The 8,975-nt window shown below is 40.0% G+C and overlaps 1 pseudogene; it reads left to right on the forward strand.

Annotated features, from left to right (window-relative positions):
* The first annotated feature begins 5,663 nt into the window (after positions 1-5,663).
* LOC101829773 lies at positions 5,664-8,059 on the forward strand (annotated as a pseudogene).
* The last annotated feature ends 916 nt before the right edge of the window (positions 8,060-8,975 follow it).

Genomic DNA, 8,975 nt, shown 5'->3' on the forward strand with positions numbered 1-8,975 from the left:
TTGTACAACCTGATTTGTTTCTGTGATAGGAGGAATGTTAATCTGAGTATCCCTTTGTTGTAACAAATCATGTCCCCAAACATTCTTTACTATGCTTAGTCGCATAAGGCTTTAATGTTTTCTCTGTCCTGGTCTGATATATATGACCCATCTGACACTGTATTGCCTGAGATGAAGTTCCAATCTCTAAAACCTGAACATTTGCTCCCAAAGGAGGACTATTTGAATGCCTAGATTCTAGTGCAATTATTATGACATCTGAAACTGTGTCTACAGAACGTTCAATGACAATACCATTTATTTGTATTTTTATTTTGGTTTTTGTTCACTTATACAAATTTTCCAAAATATTTGCTTTATGATTTCTCCTGAATTTTTTTGTTCTCTCTTCTATAGGTTATCACTAATCCAAAGCAGTATATTCTTTTACAACTGGCATTCTTTACTTGCTCTGGGGAGGAGTTTTCTCCATGGTTACAGGACACATCTGAACTGAATTTTCTATGGGTGCTTTTGAGAGGCCCCTCAATGCATTTCCCTATGACAAAGGGTTACCCTGACTGTCCCTTTGTGAACTACATTAATTTGTTCAATCCCTGCCTTTGTCAAAACTTTGTCATAATCTTGAAGTGAGAGGTGTTCTGTTTGAATTATGCTTATAAAAAGAACATTGTTTCTAGTATCTCTTGGCTATGTCTGTTGGTAGAGCATGATACACATAATCTCAGGGTCATGGGTTCATGCCTCACATTGGGCACCAAGGTGTAGCACTAGTTCTACTATGTCTTAATAATAGAAGCACAGAGTCAAATATTATGTGTTGAAATCTGAATGATCAATGAATCAGCAAATCCCTAGAGCTGTTACATCTATGAAATCCTCAGATTGAAAAGAGAGGGTGATCCTGTCTCCTTCCATCTATATTCCACTCTCTGCCCAACCACCTCATTTCTTGGCTGTTTGTGCAGACCTCCAGACCTGTATGCTAAACTAGTAGCTAGCTCTGCTTCTGGTCTTCAGGCGAGCTATATTTTTACTTTATAAACAAGATATCACCACAAGAGCCACTCTTATTCTTCCTGACTAGATTCTGGCAAACAGATCATCATCTGGATGCCTCTGGTGAATTAATTCTGAAACTACCTATATCACTGCTGCTTCCCAATCTTAACTTGGGATACAGACTGCTAATCATGCATTTTTGGAGATCTTCTTTCAAGATACCAGATGTTGAATTAAAGAGTATGTATTTTATCACCTAGAGATCCTTTTGTTGTGACATGGCACTGGCTAGAACTTCAAGAACAATATTGGAAAGTTATGGAGAGAGTGGACAGCCTGGTCTTCTTCCAGATTTTAGCAGAATCGCATTGAGTTTCTGTCCATTTAGTAAAAATGGTAATCCTGCCATAAGGAATCTAAGGATTCAATGCAATTCCCATTAAAAACCAGCAAAATTGATCACAGACCTTGAAAGAACAATAATCAATTTTGTTTGAAAAACAAAAGACCCAGGATAGCCAAAGCAACCTTATTCAACAACGAAACATCTGGAGACATCATCATACCTGACTTCAAGCTCTATTATAGAGCTGTAGTCCTGAAAACAGCTTGGTATTAGCACAAAAACAGACAGGTAGACCAATGGAATTGACTTGAACACCCTGAAATTAAGTCACACATGTATTAACATCTGATATTCTACAAAGAAGCTAAAAATATACAATGGAAAAAAGAATGCATCTTTAACAAACGGTGCTGGCATAACTGGATACTGGCATGCAGAAGAATGTGAATAGTCCCACGTCTATCACCATGCACTAAACTTAAGTCCAAATGGATCAAATACCTCAATATAAATCCAGGCACACCGAACCTCTTAGAAGAGTAAGTGGGTGGTACCCTTTAACAAATTGGTACAGGAGACTGTTTACTGATCATAACACCAGTAGCACAGACACTGATGTCAACAATTAATACATGGGGCCTCCTAAAACTGAGAAGCTTCTGTAAGGCAAAGGACACAGTCAACAAGACAAAAAAGGCAGCCCACAGAATGGGAAATGACATTCTCTAACCCCACATCTGACAGAGAACTGATCACCAAAATTTACAAAGAACTCTAGAAGCAAGTTACTAAAACACCAAAGGATCCAATTAAAATGTGGGTTACAGAAGTGTGTAGAGAATTTTCAATAGAGGAGTCTAAAATGGCTGAGAGGCACTTGAGAATTTGCTCAACATCCCTAGCCATCAGGGAAATGCAAATCAAAACAATTCTGAGATATCATCTTACTCCTGTCAGAATGGCTAAAATAAAAAACACCAAAGACAGTTTTTGCTGGAGAGGTTGTGGAGAAAAGGGAACACTACTCCACTGCTGGGGAGAGTGCCAACTTGTACAGCCTCTTTGGAAATCAGTATGGAGATTCCTGAGAACACTCGTAATAGCCAGAACTTGGAACCAACCTGGATGCCCCTAAAACGAAGTGTGGATGGAGAAAATGTGGTACATTTACACAATGGAGTACTATTCAGCAGAAAAAAACAATGGAATCCTGAAAGTTGCAGGCAAATGGATGGTACAAGAAGAAATCATCCTGAGTCAGGTAACCCAGTCACAAAAAGAGAAACATGGCATGTACTCTCTCATATATGGGTTTTAAACATAGATCTGGGGAATTCCAGCCTACAATCCCATGGCCAGAGAGCCTGGGAAACAGAACCTTCATTCAATGACTGATGGAAGCAGAGGCAGACTCCCATGGCTAAGCACTGAGCTGAACTCAATAAATCCAGTGACAGAGAGTGAGGACTCATGACCAAAGGATTTAAGACTGGGTTGGTTTTACCCCCAGAAACAGCTGTCCTGACAAGGGTTACCTCCCGAATCCCAGACTGATGTCTGGGAATCCAGCATTGGAATGAACACGACCCCTGAATGTTAGCGTCAGTGAGAAGGCCTAGGCAATCTATTTGGCCTTGGTAAGTATATCAATATTTATCCTTCGCATCCAAATGGATTTTGGGTGCCCATCCCTCAATGAGAGATGCACTCTCATCCTGGAACTTAGGGAGGGTCTAGGTCGTGCTCTGGATGAAACGACAGACTATGGACACCCCATGTAGGGCCTAACCCTCCCAGGGAAAAGAGGGGGTTCTGGGTGTTTGGAGGGAGGTCGTGGGAGGAGGAGAGTAAAAGGGAGAGAGACCTGGGATTGATATGTGAAGCAACCTCGTTTCTAATTTAAATTTAAAAATTAAAAAAAAAGAAAAAAGAAACAGTTAATTAAACTAGCCTCCTGTTTGTGTGTGTGCCAATTTTTGTAGCAGATTTTCTTTATTAATGTGCCCCTTAGAAAATTTGAAATTTTAGTAACATTATCATATAAGGCAATATCAATTCTTTCACAAATTTTCTACAGTAACATTGTATGCCTTTTTTGCAATTCCAACAATTATGTCTACTAAAAAAGATATTCTTTCAAGCTTAGTAAGTGTTTACAATAAATCTCTTCTTTAGGAATTGGAAATTGTGATTTCTCTTCTTTTTTGGACTCATATTTTATATATATTTGACAGGTTACAGAGGTACAGAAATCCTTCATTAAACGATAAGGTCTGCCCAGTAGATGTGAAGTCACCATGCTGCTTCCTTTTTACCATACTTTTTATTTAACTTTTTATGCATGTCACTTTCAGTTCCCTCTCCCTTACCTCCTCCCCCACCTCCAAATCCTCCCAAACCCTCGCCCCCACTTCATTCCCCCTCCATTCCTCAGGTAGGGCACGGGCCTCCATGAGGGATTTGAAGAGTCCCTCATATCGTTCTGGGATTGGCCCAGGCTCTTCCCCATTTATTCAGGATGAGAAAGCATCACTCCACGTGGCATGGGCTCCCAGATTCCCTCTGTATGCCAGGAATAAGTACTGCTCCTGTCTCCAAGGTCCCACAAGTTGCCAATGCCTTCTCCCTGTCATCCAGGTTTGTTGGGAGAATGTCTGGATCAGTCCAATGATGGAACCCCACTCATCATTCTGGGGTCCACGTGATGCCCCTTGTTTAGGTCAGCTGTACCTGAGGGCCTTGCCAACCTGATCCCGATTCCCTTGGTGATCACTCCTCTTTGCAAGCGGGTTCCAGGTTTTCAAATTGGTTCACAGCTGTGGGTATCTGCCTCTGTCTCGATCAGCCACTGGATGAGAGTTCTAGGATGACATATAAGGCAGTCATCATTCAAACCATCATGGGAGGGCATTTAAGGTAGCCTTAATTCCAGTTGGTTTCATTCTAGTAGATCTTGAAGATCTCACTAGTGCCAGATCTCTCCTCCAACTTATAATGGCTCCCTCTACAAAGCACTTAAAAAAACAATAGTTGAAATAATACCATGTATCCTTCCAGGCCTCAGAACAGCAGTGCTTGAAAGAAGCAGGAGAGAAATCCCAAGTATTTACTCAACAATGTGGAGATTGAATGAAGGGTGCTTTAAGTGAATGAAGTGAAAATGAAAAGCATGACTTAAAATAAACAGGGAAACAGGAAAAATAAACTCAAAAAGCAAGTCCCTGAAACACAAAGGATGCAATTAAAAAGTGGGGTACAGAACTAAATAGAGAATTATCAACATGGGGGTGTAAAATGGCTGTGAGACACATCAGAAGTGCTCGACATCCTTGGCCATTAGGGAAATTCAAGACAAAACAACTCTGAGATATCACCTTACTCCTGTATGAACGGCTAAAATAAAAAACACCAATGTGAGGATTTGGAGAAAGGGGAAAAATCCTCCATTGTCCATAATAGTGCCAACTTATACATTCGCTTTGAAAATCAGTATGGAGATTAATCAGGAAAATGGGAATCAGTCTACTACAAGATGCATCAATTCCACTCTTAGGCCTACACCCAAAGATGCTCATTCATATAAAAAGAACATCTGTTCCACTATGTTCATTGCAGCTATATTTGTAATAGGCATAACCTGGAAGCAACCTAGATGCCCCTCAACAGAAGAGTGGATAGAGAAATTGTGGTACATTTATACAATTTAGTTCTAGTCAATGGGAAAAAACAATGGAAAGTTGAAATTTGCAGGCAAATAGAAGACACTAGAAAAACTATTCTGAGTGAGATACCCCTTCACAAAAAGCCAAACCATAAACTTTCATCCAGTGCTCATGGAAGCAGAGACAGACACCCACAAGTAAGCACTGAACTGAACTCCTGGAATCCAGCTGCCGATAGGAAGGAATGATAAGCAAAGGGGCCAATACCAGACTGGTGAAACCCACAAAAACAGCTAACCATAACAAGGGGGAGATCATGGACCCCAGACTGATGGCTATGAGGCCAGTATGGGACTTATCCAGACCATAAACAAATTCCCATGCAGTTGGGTTAGTATGTAGCTGGAGAATGACCTTGAAAAAGATGACAAAAGTGCAAATAATGATCAAATTATAGTGTATATTCTGATCCAATTGTACTTTATGAGTAATTTTTAAATTAAAATTAAATCAATTAATTACTCATTTAAACTTTGACATATAAGAGTGGCATTATCTGCTCTGGTACTTTAAGACTACATGTCATGACACTGGTTCACTGTTCATAATCTCCCATTCATCTCTAGTGGCCATGGAAACATGAGAATTTCTAGAGTCACTTACCTTATCCTTGGCAGTCACTAACATTAGGACTTCATAGAAGAGAGAGAGGCAAGTATTTTATGTTTTCTATGCAGTTTTTATTAACTCATTCAATTTCACAGGACAAAGAGGGCCAAAGAAACCACTGACATATGATCCCGCTACTTTTGACATGATTTCTGTGTGAATAAATCCTGCTGAATATCATAAGTGCTGGGAGTCTCTGGGTTTCTATGAAGGCTGTGGAGCCTGCAATGACATTTATGTCTGTATTGATACTTGAAGTTGAGCATGCGAATTACATTCTCTGTGCTGTGTGCAATCTATCCGAAATATTGTGTGGATATCATTGGAGGGATCGAAATATCAGATGGGACAATATCCTGAAGTGTATAAAAGAGACACCAATGAAGCAATGAGAAGAGAGGATATGATAGGTTATTGTGAGTCAGGGGTTTGTCAGTGAGACACTATTGTAGGCTGAAGTATATGTTCAACAGCACTTCTCTTTTTTTACCGAAGGTCACCTCTTATGTGACTCCCTTTTTGTAGCACTTCATGATATTTGGAAGATATATATGATCTCGGCATCTTACAAATGGATCTCCTCACCACCAGCACCATTCAAAGGTAAAAATTAAAATTGTGTTACCCTGAGGGTTTTTGATTGGATCTCTCTAAATACATGAATCTCCTCCTTTGAAAACAGACAGGGGTAGAATCAGATCACAGTTTAGCTCATTTGTCCGTAACAACTGAATTCTCAGCCCTAATTCCATTTCTGCTTCAAAAGGCAATGCTCCTTCAGTCCACTACCTCAAATCTGCTTTGACAGAGAGAGGGTGTGGGCAGGGTGTCAGTCAATTCACCATCAATTGAAAACCCATTTTGCTGATATAACTTCCCAAGGTGTATAGAAACTGTCAACTCTAAGTTAAATGCATACTACACAGACACTGTGGAGTAATAGGCAGCTCCAAGGAAGGAATACTGACAAGATGATATAGTTCATACGATCCTGTGAACATCTGCATGTGAGTGTGTGTGTGTGTGTGTGTGTGTGTGTGTGTGTGTGTGTGTGTGTGTACACAAGTATGGGAGTTAGACATGAATGGGAGTAATCTTTGGTATATTTTTCATTGTGTTTATTTGTTTAGCCAACATCAATTTGCAATAAACATTTAGCTGTCCACTTCCATAATTTAGAAATTGTATTTGTGCATTGTTCTGCTTATACCTCTCCTTTAAGATATTTATTATATTTTTGCATTGAAAACACAGTGGAAACAAGCATCACCTTAATGAAATATTGCAAAATCTTTTTTCACTGTGAAGTCCAAGCATTAAAATTCTTAGTTAACAAGTATGCCCATTTCAGTATTTGATACCTACAGTAAAAATGCTAATAAATATGTCTTAGAGAGGGAACTGCTCCTAGAGACATGGAATGTAGTGTTTCTTATACTGTTTCTTGTAGTATTGTGAAGCTTAATACATGGAGATACTAATAAAATACGACTCTATGACAGCAGGGACAAGTCATGAGTGCTACATGCTCTGTTAAACATGAACAATTTTGTTTTCTAACTTCCATTGTGATCCTGGCTTACTTATATATTTGTTCAATATCTTCTTCAGATTGCTCAATGATAAGGACTGCATCTTAAAGCTGAATGGCCTCCTTAGCTGCATATCTGCTTTCATGTTTGACATAGTCATTGCAAGCTACCCATACTGGCGCCTGTGGGAATTTGATGACAATGCTGTGAAGTTTGTGTCATTTGGACTCTGGGAAGCTCATTACCTTCAAGAGTTTAATGTCTCAGGGACTGTAATCAAGATGTCTGGTTCACACTCCTATCAATTCCACCTGGACCATGTCACCCGAATTTCAGTATGCAGCGAATCTCTTAGTATGGGCTATTTTGATGAAGCCTGTAGTTCTGGTTTTCACTGCAATGGCCATTAAGATCAGCTGCATGAAAGACCCCCTTGTGGAGATGGAGATATATTGCTACAAGGTCTCTACCTTAGTTTTGTGTGTGAGCAGCCTCTTCACATTTGTTTCTGTGAGCTGGAACCACCTTGTAGATCATTATGGTCAAACCACTCTTGACTTTCCACCTGACTTTCCAGTTAAAAAGGAAGCCTTGATAATCAAGCATTATACTGCTGTGTTCCCATTGGGGATCATAACAACCACCATGTCACTCTTTGGTGTGATTAGCTTTCTCTCTGAGATAAGTACTTTGAAACTACAGAGTCAGGTGAAGGCCATGGGTGCTTCCAAATTTTCCAAAGTAGAGGTCTAAACTGAGGACTCCTGCATTTGGAACATCTGTCAGAAGGCACCTAGAAGAGATTTCTACACAGAAAATTCCTGTAGTCACCAACTTGTTTTAAATAAAGAAAGAAATTGTTTCTATGGGTCTGTCTAGACTATTTCCTCCTCTATTTGTATAAGGTTTTCATTTCTTTTTCATATACATATATTTATTTTTAAATTTAAATTAGAAACAAGGTTGCTTCACATGTCAATTCCAGGTCACTCTCCCTTTACCTCCCCTCCTCCCACAAACTCCACCCAACCCCTCAATAAACAGTCATTTTCCCAGGGAGGTTGAGACCTTCCATTGGGGTGACCACAGGCTGTCTTTCCAACCAGGGAAGGGCCTAGACCATCCCCCAAGAGTCCAGGGTGAGATTGCAACTCTCATTGTTGGATGGGAGCCCATGGTCCACTTGCATAACCTGGATGAATACAGATCAACTACCCAAGGCTCAATATACTACCTAGACCAACTAACTGACAGCCACATTCAGGGGTTCTTAATCAGTCCCATGTTGGATTCCCAGGTATCAGTCTGGGATTCAAGAACTAACCCTTGTCGGGGTTGTCTGTTTCTGGGGTTTAAAAAAGCCCAGTCTTAACCTCTTTGCTCATCAGTCCTCCATCTCTGTCACTGGATTCCTTGAGTTCAGCTAAGTGGTTATCTGTGGGAATCTGCCTCTGCTTCTATCAGCCATTGAATGAAGATTCTGTTTTCCAGACTCACTGGCCATGGGATTGTAGGTTGGCACTCCTCAGATATATGTCTAAATCCATATATGAGAGAGTGTATGCCATGTTTCTCTTTTTGTGACTGAGTTACCTCACTCAAGATGGTTTCTTCTATTGCCATACATTTGACTACAAATTTCAGGATTCCATTGTTTTTGTCTGCTGAATAGTACTCCATTGTCTAAATGTACCACATTTTCTCTATCCTCTCTTTGGTTGAGGGGCATCTATGTTGCTTCCAAGTTCTGGCTATTACAAATAA

The sequence above is a fragment of the Mesocricetus auratus genome, unplaced genomic scaffold (genome assembly GCF_017639785.1).
Source record: "Mesocricetus auratus isolate SY011 unplaced genomic scaffold, BCM_Maur_2.0 contig_8302_pilon_obj, whole genome shotgun sequence".
Classification (NCBI taxonomy): Eukaryota; Metazoa; Chordata; class Mammalia; order Rodentia; family Cricetidae; genus Mesocricetus; species Mesocricetus auratus.